Source organism: Trachemys scripta, chromosome 1, assembly GCF_013100865.1.
Source record: "Trachemys scripta elegans isolate TJP31775 chromosome 1, CAS_Tse_1.0, whole genome shotgun sequence".
Classification (NCBI taxonomy): domain Eukaryota; kingdom Metazoa; phylum Chordata; order Testudines; family Emydidae; genus Trachemys; species Trachemys scripta.
Genome location: NC_048298.1, coordinates 270,638,894 through 270,653,591, shown reverse-complemented (window position 1 = coordinate 270,653,591; position 14,698 = coordinate 270,638,894). Strand labels below are relative to the sequence as shown.

At 39.3% G+C, this 14,698-nt stretch overlaps 1 protein-coding gene across 11 annotated transcripts in view; it reads right to left on the bottom strand.

Moving 5' to 3' along the window:
- Positions 1 to 14,698, bottom strand: part of DACH1 (dachshund family transcription factor 1) — a 455,938-nt gene that overhangs the window by 323,506 nt on the left and 117,734 nt on the right. Inside the window, exon 1 of one of the 11 annotated variants that reach the window (XM_034758371.1) lies at positions 11,531 to 11,684. The exons of the other annotated variants lie outside the window; for them this stretch is intronic. The gene's annotated coding sequence lies outside the window, so the exon portion shown is untranslated. Of the gene's footprint in view, positions 1 to 11,530; positions 11,685 to 14,698 lie in introns of those variants that run through there. 11 annotated transcript variants of the gene reach the window in all.

Below are 14,698 nucleotides of genomic sequence, written 5' to 3'. Positions count from 1 at the left end.
ACAGAAGGTTTGAATTGTTATAGTTATATATAAAGTACTCTAGAATCTGTGAAGTTCATAATTTGTCACAAGAGTAGCTGCATAAAGACCATCACTTTTTATGCACCAAACTATTATAGAATGAGACAAGGATTATGAGTTAACTGCAAATGCTTCCTCATGATTACTAAGAATATTGTATTTGTGTAAAACTGCTTTTTCTGCAATAGGTGAGGGGGAAAGAATTGCAGTTTTGGCGGGAAGTAGCAGTAGAATGATCATAAAATTGTGAACTTATTCTCAAGCAAATTTTGCATGATCTACGGGCTGCACACCTACAAAGTGAGAAATGCCATTAGAGGCTATGAAGTGTGCCTTCAGTTTCACTATTGCTTTTCCGTAAAATACAGAGAACTAAAATACAAATAATTTACAAGAAAAATATATTGGAAATGTACATTTTGGATAAAACTACTTCCTCCTGCCCAGAGCCAGAGGAACATGGGTTTGTGGCATGAATGCCATGGTGGGTGCAGGGGGTCTGAGGGAACAACATAACCCACCAATCTCATCTGTATCCCTTGGGTAGCTTGAAGGCCACGACATAGCTCTTTATCTCATTAATACATTGGAATGGGAACTGCAGCCCCTCCATACCCTCTGGGAAGAAATTTCATGCCAGTGGGGTTGTAAGTGTGGATCCAGCTGGGCCATCCTAAACAGCTTCCTCCACAGCATGCAGCTATTACATAATCCACCTGCACAACCGCACTACTTCTGCCCACCAAAGAGAGGCAGTTTGAGACTTTAAGTGGTGCAGAGGGCCTCACGTGGACAGATTTCACTGGACAAGAGACATTGGCTGTGTGAATTGTATTCTCATTCCCCGTCACATTCTCAATTTCCCTTTGTTATTCATGTTCATTTTTAAATATGTCAATTTTTTGAGAGAAATGGCAAAAAATTTCACTAGGATTAGAGAAATTAAGGTTTTATTACTGTGCACACTTCCAATGTAGAAATTGTACAATTTTGTTTCTCTTCCTTTTTTTTCTTTTTTTTTTTTTTTTTTTTTTTGTGGGGAGGGCTAAGCAATTTAACGGATAGGTAACACTGTACAATGCTAAAATACGTGGAAGCATAGTTGTTTACTTAGATTTAAAATATTTTGGTAATGTGTAGCATGCAAACAACCTCAAGTGATAGCAAGAGAAGTCTTGATTTACATTCTGCATAAATGAGGTTCATACAGTATTTATCCTCGGTTTATTGTTAGCAATCCAAATTATTACAATACAAGAATAGCAATATGTGATCACATAATTAGCTCTCTCAATAATTTGAAAGGGGGAGGGGTAAAGCCCTCACTGAGACAAACATACATTTCTGTGCAATTTAAACAGGAAGTCCTTGATGATTAACATTAATTGAGAAAAGCCTTTTCTAGTCAAAAAATCCTGTGTGAAACATTAAACAAACTTATCTGATGTTTATGTTTTTCTCTTTAATAATTAATTAAATGTAAATAGTCAAGGGAGCCTAGAGTTTTGCTTTATAACTAGCTACTATTGTAAATGGCAGTCAGCTGTTTACAGAATACCCAGAACCTTTTTGTATGGAAGGAGGTTACAAATCTGCTCCTCTTCCCTGTTCAAAGTCAAAAATAATGGTGCCTGATCCCCAGAGCATTCATTGCAAGAACTGTTTGCATATTCAGTTATTGTTTCTGCTGCGTCAGTCATCTGCTGAAGTTCACTCTAATGTGGCCCTGATCAATTCTGCCAGCTGTGCTTAAGTGCTGTTTACTATAATAACATCACACTGCATTCTTATTTGGCAACAACAGCTATGACAGCACCTAAATGCATTGAGAAGCCAAGATTTTATCATGTTCACAGATCAAATTGGAATTGTTTATGGAGGACAGTGATGTTCTATTTCTGTCCTTTCTAGTGAATACCAATACCACACTAATGGTTTTGCCAAAAGCATTACTACTCTGCCCTTTCTAATAAATGAAGGTCTTGTTGATCTAAATACTCTATAGGACAGGGAAATGATTTCATTATTGCACCATAGACATTTTTCACTGGATAAGATAGGAAACTTAGCAGGTGTGGATTAGATGAAGAGATATGAACCTATATTACTCAAGATTGCATAAGAAACATTTTTTTCAAAAACTGTACAGCTGAGAAAAGGTTCCTTGGAAAAATATTAGTTGGGGAATAAAAATATTTATATAAATATTCTGACTCTGAATGAAAGAAAAAAAGACAGGCTGATTGTGTAACAATAGAAATGTATTATGTGGCACAGAGGTCTCCAAACACATTAGTATCATTTAAAAAGCAGTTTTATGTATCATTTTTTCCAATATATCCAAGTTTACTTGGACCATGTGTCAAGAAATAAATCAATGCCTTCAATATGCAGGCATATTTGCACAGACCATAAAATATGAACCCAATCCTTCTACTGAAAACAGTGATAAAATTCCTATTGGCACCAGAATCTTGCCCTATGTTATTTCCCCCATTATGGTAACATCCACAATGTGCTAGGGCTAGATGCTTTCTAAACACAGGTGAAGGTGCAGTCCAGGACAGCATACGTATAATAAGACAAGCACAAATGGAGAAGGAATGGGGAGAAAGGGATGCAACATTCACAACGCGAGTGTGGTGATGAGGGGCAAAGGTCTTATTAGCCATATATTATTTGTTGTCGGGTGGGGGGGAGTTTTTTTGCTTATGTTTCCTTTAAGTTAAATGCTGAATTCTCTTCAGCCTACCTTCCTTCCACATTTCATCCCTTTCTTTTGTCTCCCACATCAATTCCTCACTTTCACTCCACTGTCCTTTTGCACCCTCATTCCCAGCATTCAACAACCACCCTTCTACAGAGAGGTGCCTGGAGGTAAACAGTTGAAATAAAGAGATAATTCAGTTACTTGTGCACACTATGGAAGCAGCATTCTTGATAAGGGATTGAAACAAAGAAAGTTGCTGGGCTTTGCAGACCAGCTCAGAAAGGATGTTCCAACTTCCATGGGAGTATTTTGCAAAAAGCATGGAGACAGTTCCTGAAAAACAGGGAGGAATTAGACCAACAAAATAAGTGACATGAACAGATACATAGGGAGGGGCAGTTAGGTAGGATCTTGAAAGAGATGACAAGAAACTTGAACTTGACGCAGGGAAGAAGCAGCAGACAGTTGCAGGTTTCAAAGAGGAAAGGGCTATGGGCACATCTGCTGGCAAATAATCTGATATGGCCACCTCTGCTGCAGGGCCGGTGCAAGGAAGTTTTGCATCCTAGGCGAAACTTCCACCTTGCGCCCGCCCACCCCAGGCCGGCAGCAGCTCCCCGCCCCCCCTCTATCCTGAAGCACATCCCCCCCGCGGCAGCTCCCCCCTCCCCGGGGAGCCGTACGGCAGCTCCCTACCCCAGCTCACCTCTGCTCCGTCTCCTCCCCAAGCACACCGCCCTCACTCTAATTCTCCTCCCCTCCCAGGCTTGCAGTGCCAAACAGCTGATTGGCACCGCAAGCCTGGGAGGCGGGAGAAGTGGAGCAGCAATGGCGTGCTCGGGTAGGGGGCGTAGCAGAGGTGAGCTGGGGTGGGGAGCCCTCCAGCAGCTCCCCCCCCCCAGCCTTGAGGCACCCCCATGGCAGCTCCCCATCCCCCCAGCCTGGGGAGCTGTGCGGCAGCTCCCCACCCCAGCTCACCTCTGCTCTGCCTCCTCCCCGAGCATGCCACCCCCGCTCTAATTCTCCTCCCCTCCCAGGCTTGCGGCACCAAACAGCTGATTGGCGCTGCAAGCCTTGCAGGCAGGAGAAGTGGAGCAGCGACCACACGCTCGGGGAGGGGGCATAGGAACGCTGTAAAAAAAACTGGGGGCGCCGCTTTTTGGCGCCCTAGGCAACTGCCTAGTTTGCCTTAATGGTAGCACCTACCCTGCTCTGCTGGCAATCTTTCATATGAACTGAAGGCAGAAGATGTGTGTATTGGGGAAGCCCCGGTCACTACAGGACAGCACAACATTTGGCAGTCAAGAAGGGAAGTGATGAGGACAGACTATAAAGAAGCCCCAGACACACCCCTGTAATCATCAGCAGGGGATACATAGGAGCCCCGCTGGGGTGATCCTACGGGGGCCAGGTATGTCATCTCTACTATCAGATTCTGCTAGTGGCATGGCACAGAGCCCCTAGACCATACCTGAGAATCTGGTTCAATAGCTGCACTCCACTGGAGCACAAAGGCACAACTGGTTTGAGCTGAGGGTCTACTTTCAGCCTTGAATATCAGTACTTTTTCTTGTGTGTATTTACTTCAGGTCCTTCATATGTTTTATGGGAAATGAGAAAATCTGTTTTTAAGACAGTGACAAAGAAATAATAAATGCTGTCATGCTAGTCATTCTGCGCCTTTTCCTAAACCACTGACATGTTAATGGACATTTTAAAAACAATACACAAAACATGGATAAATCTTAATATTCATTCATGTCATACATCATAGTGGCACTGAAGGCTCCTTCTGAGCAACAGTAGTGCATGCTGTGAATGTGTATTAACAATAGTGCATGTTTGTACTATAGATCCAGAATATATATTCAGATCTATCTCAGTACTAAAGTATATTTCAAATCCTCATTTAAAATTGTGATGAATATGCACATCTGACATCGACTTTAAATCCCAGTATCGCAAACATATTTTTTAGATGAAGGAAATGGGATATTGATAAATGTCTTTCAAATCTTTATTTAAAAAATGTTGGACTCAAAAGAAAGGAAAATGTTTTCTGTGGTGCTTTACCAAAAGACATAAGAATACAAGATTTCTGACACAAAGCACTTTGGACCCAATTCTGTGATGTGCTGAACATCCCCGACTCCCACTGAAATCTATAGGAGTTGAGAGCACTTAGCACCTCGCAGGATGTGTTCAGCATTTTCCATGATTACACCCCAACCTTACAAATCTCTTTTGTTTTGTTGGGGTTTTTTGGGGGGGGAGGTAGGGAGGGAAGACGGGAGGGGGCGCACTTGGAAAATGGAAAAAAAGCCTTTTTAAAATAATTAATCTTGAGCTGTTCTTTCATATCCTAAATTCCAAGCTGCAATGAATTTTTACAGTTCAGAATAGATCTCTGAAAGCAGAACAGATCTTTATTTCAGCAGTGCTAGTTGATAACACTTATAAAAATAAAATAAAATAAAATAAAATAAAATAAAATAAATCCCTCTTTCATCCTGGCCTCATAGAAAACATGACATCCTTCTAAATACATCATCAGGTTACCAGGCAGACTCCAAAACAAAAATAATTCATTCATACTGTTTAATCTACTCAGTGCAGATTGACAGTATCTTTATATATTTTTGAAAGCTCTTTTAACATTAACTGATACTTTAGTGTGGGAAGAAACTAAAAGCTTTCTACATATAAAAGTTCATCGTTTACCTTCTCACAGCTATCAGATAAAAGCATAAGGGCAATGAAGCCACAGCTCTCAGATATATTACTCCCAAAGGAGAGAACCCAAATGCATCCACATCAGTGAAGGCAGCAGGTGTAAGCACTGACTAAAGAACATTATATAAGAGAAACAAGCCCCAAGAACAGTTAAACCAACTCCGTTAACAGCTCTATGCATCGAATAAGAAGGTTTTGTTGTCAAGAAAAAAGTGAATTTCTCCTAGCTAAAAATAAATAAATAAGAATGCTATCTCAAATGTTTTAGTGAACTTTCTTATGAATGGATTGCAACACACAATGATAGAACTCCCTCAATTCCACTTTTCAATAACTCCAAGGCACTAGGGATGTGACAGCATGATGAATACCACAACAGACAGCTCCAATATGGTACCATTTTACCAGATCAATATCTCTCTGCAATATAAGAAAAAAGGAGCTGATATTAGTCTACACAGTGTATTACAGATGAGGTACATTTCTTCTCACTGCACTCATGCTGAACCAAAGCAATAATTCATAGATGCCTTTAAAAGGTTTGCACACTAGCACATGCAAAAAGAGACTAATCTTTTCTACAACATCTGTTTGAACATGTAATAGCTTAAAGCAATAAGAAGGTACGATTCTATGTATGTATCTATTAATCTGTCTATGTATACTACAAATACAATGATAAACATATCCAGAGACAGACACATACTGGCATTTATATACTTTGCACAGTTCTGTAAACCTCTTGGGAAATAGATTACAATACATATTAATCAAACATTTCATGCATAATCAGGGGTGCCCCCTTTTCCCTTTTTCTGGGGATGTAAGGATAATTATGACATTTCTCAAATTCTCTTCTAATTAAAGCCATTTCTAATAGTGGTCACCATTGGAAAAGCCATCATATCCCAACAGTAAGCAGAGTTTTAATCTTGTACTTCAAATAAGAAATGAGTGAAACATCTCACTTATTGCTGTGTGACAACTGCTTGCAAACCTTGATCTTTTTATAGCAATTATTGTAGCTTTCAAAAAAAAAAAAAAAACAGGATGCCATACTAACAAAATATTTAAGACTGGTGCACAGTCTAGTATATAGAGTGTATGAATACTAGGTTGCATTCTGAACTGTTTCTTTTTTAAACCTTATCAGGTAAAAACAAACTGACAAAAATAAATTGTGCCCGGTGTCTAAATTAAATATGGGACTTTCCCCTTACTTCAGTGATGGTGTTCATGTTAGCCTTCAATATAATCTAAATGAGGTACCTGGACAGATAAAACTATATTACTCTTTTAATCTCGCTGCACATGTAAACAGGAAAAATTTACCGAATACATTATTTCTGTTGTCTGACAGCTGTTGTTGCTCCAATTTCCAATATAAAGTATAAATTAAAATCTAGCTTTAGCACTATATTCTCTTTGAAAATAAATGTAACAGAGTGCTACATTTTAGTATTTTTTGCATAGTTTGAGTTCTATATTTGCTCCCCCCCCCCCAAAAAAAAACCCCTTCATCCATCATTTTGTTTAGCTTGAAGGACATAACTTAATTAAAAATCAAAGAGTAAATCGTCATTACAGTGTAGTTAATAGTTATATAACAAATATTTATATACATATATAATTAACACGGCATATTATTCCTACATGTGTAGTTTCTCAAGGATGTCATTTTTAACATAGTTATAACTTGGAAAGATTAAAGGGTTGTACATTTTATTGTAACAAGTAAAATAGGAACAAGGGAGCAAAATGCTTAACTTCACAGCTGGCTTGCAGAGACAAGACCCAATAACATGGACCAACATCAGAACAGTAATTGTGACAAACAGTATAACGTGTCAAAGGTCCCTATGGGAACTTTCCACAGGTTTAACTCTCGTAAGGAATTGGACCAAGTCCAGAGAGCATCATGTTTATGGCCCTGATTAAATCCAGAAATTGTGTGCATAAGGAACTTAGACCTCTCTGTTGCACGGTGGGGAAGGGAACAAAATTGCAACCTTCCACACAAAAACTCCACACAGCTAGTAGGCTTTACAGAAAATGGGGGAGGAGCATAAACTGGGGAAGGAATTTGGGAACAGCTGTTTTATCTGACATGTTCCCCCTTCCTAGAAGAACTAAAGTTCACATTTTAAAAAACCTAAAAACCTCACTCACAAGAGATAATTAATTAATTTACTATCCCTGAACATTCTTTGATCCCTATTGAGATACTTACAAAGCATAGGAGCCAGCTCCCAATGGTCCGGTTGTGCTGTTATTGCTAGAAGAGTATGGTTCCATTTCTTGCCCTTGTCACATCAACTTCATAGACATACCAAAGAGGGGCTGATGAATTAAGAATGTTGGTCCAGTTTCTAATACAAGGTTTGAACTGAGGTCAAGTAGAATTGAAGGCTTCATTTCTGATTGCCTCACTAATTATACTATTGCTATTTCATATTTATATTGCAATTATGCATAAAGCCCAGGCAACATATCAATACATAGAACGAGACAGTCCCTGACCTGAAGAGATAAGATGGCAAGTCACATGCAGAGAATAGGAGGAATGCAATACAATCAAATGGGCATTTTAGATATACTAGTGTGTAAATTAAATTTATAAAGTACATGCCAATTATCGCCTATTATCCTCAATTTTGCCATAATTAAAATTTGCTAATATCTTATAAGTGTCACAGAAGAGATGGGTCTGCATTGAAGCTTTTGCTAAACACTCAATTATTCCCAAGGGTATTCTGTGCCCAAAAAAAAAAAAAAAAAAAAAAAAAATTCTGTGCACGGTATTTTAAAATTCTGCAAATTTTGTCAAATAAATGTGAAGGCTCCAGCATGGCATTGGGGAGCACAGGCCACTGGCTGCACAGAGGTGGGAGATCACTCTGCAGCTCCCACTGGGACTCAGTCTCAGCTGGGAAGTTGCACCCAACCCTGACACAGCACAAAGATAGGTCCTGCCCTAGAAACACCCCAGGGCCTTGCTCCTCTGTGCTAGGTGCACCAGATGTGAGCAGGCAGACTCAGCAAGGCAGGATCCAAGTGTGGAGGGTCTTAGTGTGGGGGGATCTAGGTGTGGCTTGAGAGGGTTCTGTGTGGTGCAATCTGGGTGTGGGCATCTCAGTGGGGGATCTGCGTGCAGAGGGGGGATCTGGAAGTACTCTGGCTTGTTGGGGGGTTCTGGGTGAAATGGTAATGGAACTCTGCAGGGGGGTCCAGGTGAAGGTGGTTGGGGCTCAGTGGGGAGGTCTGGGTATGGCAGGAGTAGAGCTCGGCATGGGGGTCCAGATGTGGGGAGCTCAGTGTGGGGGTCCAGATGCTAGGGAGCGAAGCTTATTGGGATGGGGATCCAGGTGCAGCTGGTTGGGGCTTGGTAAGGTGAGCATCTGGGTGCAGATGGCTCATTGGAGTGGTCCAGGTTTAGGGGGAGTAGGACTTGCCAGGGAGGATTCCGGGTGTGGGGGGAGTGAGGCTCAGTGGGAGGGTATGGGTATGAGAGGGTCTGGATGCATGGCAGTTGGGCAGATGATGGAGCAGCTCCCTGGACAGTGATCCCTCCCCCTGCAGCTGAGAAGTGATGGGTGCAGGAAGGACGGGGGGCGGCACAGAATGCAGGGCTTCCTGCAGCCAGGGGAGAAATCTGGGGGTGAGTCTGACCCAGTCCTGGATGCCATGAAGAGGAATAGGAAGTCCTGTCCTTCGCAGCGCAGCCAGGACTAGCAGCTGAGCCCGGTGCAGGGTAGGAGACACCAACCGGGTCTTTCCCAGTCCCATCCCCTTCTCCACAATGATTTCTCTTTCTGCCTTGGGCACCCGAAATACACTGCTGGGGAGAGATATGTGACCACTCTTGTGGCTTCCCTTTGCTTCCCTGTCAGAAAGTCATTTTTCTGCGGAGAAGCAAAGAAATATGTGGGGGACATAAATTCTGTGCATGCGGAGTGGTGCAGAATTCCCCCAGAAGTAATGTTCAAGACACTTTTAGGTATACTAATAATAACACTAATTCTAATTAAAGACCAGTTCGGTAAACAAATGCTCAAACACATACAACTATAAACACATGAATTCAGTGGGATTGCTTAAAGTTTTTAAGCCCTCTACAATTAAACAGGGATAAAATTTTGAACTAAATATGTGTTAACATGATATTGTGCTACAATTTTGGAATACATCAGAGCTGTCAACTTAACCTCTCAATAATAAAAATCTATATATTCCAAAAATGTGAAAGAAACACCTATGTTATTAGAAGATTTAAGTAGCAGGTACTTTTTACTTACCCACTTGCAGATCAAATTCTAACTCCATCTCAAAATGTAATAGCAATAAAAATCCAGGCTGACACTATTTGTTTAAACTGTTGCAATATCCGAGTAGTATGAACTGAGAAGTGCCTGATTTTATGTACTTACTGCAATAGCTAGACGCTTCACTATGAATTCTTTACTTTTGTGGCTTTTTCAGACCCCTTCCTGCATCAACAGAGTCTTTTGTGGTTTAATTTCCTATGTTTTATATAACAGTTATTTGAAAAATCAGGTGTATGAGTTGACCATAGACTAGGAGAACTCTATGTAGTCATTATGTACTGTTATATGAATAAGTGATTATGGACATTTTGAAATGAAAGACATTCACTGAAAAGCCTGTAGCTTCTCCAAAGTAGCCGTTAAAAGGTATTATGTTAAGCTCTAATGTAAGAGATTTTAGTTTACTAACAAGAACCTGGGTCAATGTAGGTGTCACACATGTTCATACAGTTCCCAAACTACAAATTATTACAAAACGATGATCAAAAATATTTTCTGAATGTTAACCAAATTACAACTTTTTAAAAAAGCCTTGAAGAATAAAACAACTTCCTAACTGGCATGGAACAAAATCAATTAAAATGTACTTATATTACTACAATTTACTTAAATCTAACGTTGATTGCTATTTGCACATAGATGAAAGAGATAACATCTTGCTTGTTGCAGATACTGTAGTTTGCATAAAATAATTATGAGAGTCCCTCAAAATGATTCTGACTCAGAACAGCACTAAGGGCCTGATCCAAAGCCCACTGAAATCACTCTGAAGGTCTGATATATATTCGTGCAATAATGTGATGAGACTAATTGAGGATCTCACCTCTGTCAACTCCAGGAAAATGTCCAAGATTTGTTAAATAATGTTCATGCTGTTGGGTACTGTGTTTCTGTGGTGACTTTTCTGTGTGTCTTTAGAGACTGAAAAATATACAGCAGCAGATCCTCAACTGGTGTAGTGTGCCGTCATAGCTCCCCAATAGAGCTATGATTTTACCAGCTGAGGATCTGGCCCACAATGCATAAATACCAAATGTCTGTGCATTCAGGCAGATTGAACTGAAAAGTGCTTAGGGATCATTTTGTTCAATGAAATATTGAGCAGATAATTGACAAAGTTAAAACGTTATGAGGGACTGATACTGTTGAAAACAGACCAGTGGAAATACCTGTCTGTAGAAATTAAAATAAGCTGGGACAAAAGACAAAATGTTTTCTTAAACATTTAGGAACACTGAATGATCCTTCTATGAAAATCTAGGAGCAACAGCATTTGGAACTATTTTTGCTTTCTCTTTAAACCTCAAACATGTAATATCATTATCAGGTAAAAATATTTTCAAATGAAAAAAATTTGTCATCATGTCTGTAGCAAAGTTTAGAAGACTGAGGAAAACTGATCAAATGAAACATTTTTCTTGGCTTCCTATATGTGTAAAAACTGACCCAAAATCAATTTAACAAAAAATAGCAGAAGAGCTCACCATAGTAAGAGGCACATCTAAGGTGTAAGGCACCAAACAAGCGCAATCAACAGGAATCATATGATTATGTTTATGAGAAATAGTTTATTTGTGACTTCTTTGAGACTTTGGTTTTAGCCCGGAAAACAATTTAAGCATTTTTATTAGTCAATGTCTATTTCTAATGCTAAAAGTTTAAATTAATCAATTTTAAAACCTACTTTGAGGAAGTTATTCTGTACAATTCTATAAACACAAAATAGCAAACTCCCACTCACATTATGTTGTTCCTAGTCTTTGTCTCTTTTTCCTGTAGTCCTGTTTAAATTCTCACCTTGCTCTGCCCTTGTCATCAAGTCATTCAAGCACAAAGCAGGGAGCACGGGAGTGTTTACTCATTTCCCAAGTCCATTATCTTACACATTAATCACTGGTCTGGAACTTCTGGACAATGCTGAATCTGTTACCTTTTTTCTTTCTGGCTGTTTTATTCTCGGGTCTGATAGTTCAATGGTTCCTAGCTGTACTTACACTTGATGACCTTTTCATCTGATTATTTACCTATTCATTTTTTGTCTTTTTTAAAAAAATAAATTAACTTAGCCACAGTGGTTTTTATTCCAATGAAACATAATTCATGCAAATTAAGGTAAAAACCCATGAATTTAAAAGGAGTAATCACTTCAAAATGTAGCAGCATTTTTAATACTTCTATACAGAAAGGCTATTGAACATGTAATCAGCTATTGAAAATACAGCACTGAACATATTAAACTGCTGCAAAGATCTGAAGCAAGTTTTATTTTGTTTTGAGTTGTTTGCTAGTGACAACTGCTCTTTAAATAGAGCAAAATAATGATAAACCCTTTTGCTGGGTTAGCAGAGAAATGGCTAAAAGCATAAATAATTATTTCTGAATGCAGGAAACTTGATTTCACTGAAATCTATAGAATTCTAAAATAATTATGAAGGACTGTTCATGGCATCTAAGGTTTATTTGCTATAATGAATGAAAAACAAAAGGAGATAGATGTAAAGCTGGACAGCTGGAGGCTCTTGAACTATACTTGTTAAAAGATTTGTTTGTGAAACATGCATTTTATTGCCTTGTATGCATGTTATAATGAGGCATGGACAACTGCAACATTACACTTAATGATTGCATTTCTTGTTTCAGCCAGTTTCCTTGTCCTTTTGCAATTAACGTTTTCCCAGATCACCCAAGGCTACTTTGTCAGGGGGAAAAAAAATCTGAAATTCACATAAATGAGCAATGTCAATAGTTTAGAAAGAGTTTACTTAGAGAACAAAGGGTCCTTATGAGCCACTAGTGAGAAGAAATGGGGAAAAAATGAGTCTTCACAATGTAGGCTTTTTCTTACAGCAACTTGTTATCAAGCACTTTGCAAGAGTCCCTCAAATCTGCATTAAAATACATTTCATTCCATTCACTCATTTGCATTAATTTCTCCCATTATATCTGAAAATGGCTGAATGTCTATCCAACACAATGCAGCAGCCTATCACAAGCAGCCATGGCTGCACCAGGTGCCAATTTACTCCTCTTAGTTCTTTTCATTCTGTTTGCTGATTCTGACAACTGGAGTTCTCCTCTCAGTCCAAGGGACTTTTCAATTGGATTTGCTCGTGGTGACAAAATTGTTGCTTTGCTGAGAGGAGGGGGGCTCTTTGACTGAGCGTCTATCATGCTGCCATGGGAAAGCGAGAGGCGAATGATTCTCAGTGGCTTCTGATTTCCAGTATTTGTTCAGCATTAGGCCCACTTATCTCCAGAAGAAAAAGCAACATGTAGAGAGAAAGTGACAGGCAGAAACACACTCACTTGCTCGTTCATTCTCACTGAACTCTGTATTCAAACAAGGGGGCCCTATTACACTGAAAGCTCCAGATCAGCCTCACTCAATTATCACAGCTAATCCTTATAGCTCTATAAAGTAAATATTTCATTACAATTTCAAATAAACAGTCACCCAATCTAATGAAGCAAGAACTCAAAGTGGCAATGTCACAGAACTTGTTACCATCATCAAAGGAAAGGACACAGCCCTGTCTACTAATAATGTTTTTTTTTTTAAATGGGTCCTAACAGATTTACTGATGTTTTTATTGCTTACTTCGACCTTTTTGTCTTTCCAAATATATTTCGCTTATCAAAAACCCACTCACCTTTAATTATTGTTCTTGCTGATATAGGGCCTAGTCCTGCAAGGTGTTGAGCAGCTCCTGAGAGATGCTAAATAGTCTCACTTGGTTACACTAAATCAATGAGGGCATCCAGTGCCTCTCTGGAGGCTCTCAGCACCATTCAAAAATCAGGCCCTTCGGTAGTAGCAGCTTATCAATACAGCCATAATAATGCTGAAAATCTGAAAAAATAAATACTAGAATATATACATTCATAAACCCCTGGAAGAAAGAGAGAAAATATTTGTTGTTGGACTCTTATGCTTCATAATTTTGCTGAATATCAGAAACCAAGGTGATAGGCACCTTTATAAAGGCCAAAGATAGACAAATGGGATTCCAGTACATGATTTCAGTTCTCCCTCCAGTAGCAGACTGACTTCAATGTGATCTTTATTATTTAGGCCACGACACAGAATCTAAATTCCAAGAGTTAAGGCCCATTGAGCAATTTCTTTAATGCCATCTCTCATCCCAAAGTGTACCTATTTCAAAAATCTTTTAAAAAGTGTTGTTCTATTCTGAAAATATCTTTAAAATGCTTTTTTGGGGTTTGCAGGTTCACGGTCTCTCAATGATTTCCACATCCTGCGCGCACAGTTGACAAACGATTACAAAAAACAAAACAGACCCTACCAGTCCTGCAAATTCAGCCTAATAATAAGAATCAAACAAGATTTTTGCCACTTCATGCATTGTCAGTAGTAATCCGATTCTAAGGGCCAAATTAGGCCTAAATTCACTGGTAACCCTAGGCCCCATTTCAGCGAGCCAAAGCATATGCCTAGCCTTAAGGATATAAGTGGTCTCATTCACTTCCATGGCTTTACTCACACGCTTAAATTTATGCATCAGCTTGAGTGTCTACTTGAATAAGTAGCTCATTGTCTTTCACTCTATTTCACCAATGCAATACTGTTATTTTCAATGGGTTTGGGTAGGTGCAACTGATTGGAATTTTATAAGGAAGACTGGTTTCAGAGTAGCAGCCGTGTTAGTCTGTATCCGTAAAAAGAACAGGAGTACTTGTGGCACCTTAGAGACTAACAAATTTATTAGAGCATAAGCTTTCGTGGACTACAGCCCACTTCTACAGTCTGTATGCATCCGAAGAAGTGGGCTGTAGTCCACGAAAGCTTATGCTCTAATAAATTTGTTAGTCTCTAAGGTGCCACAAGTACTCCTGTTCTTTTTATAAGGAAGACTGTTGAAGATGAGCAAGATGGAACAGAATTTTCAGC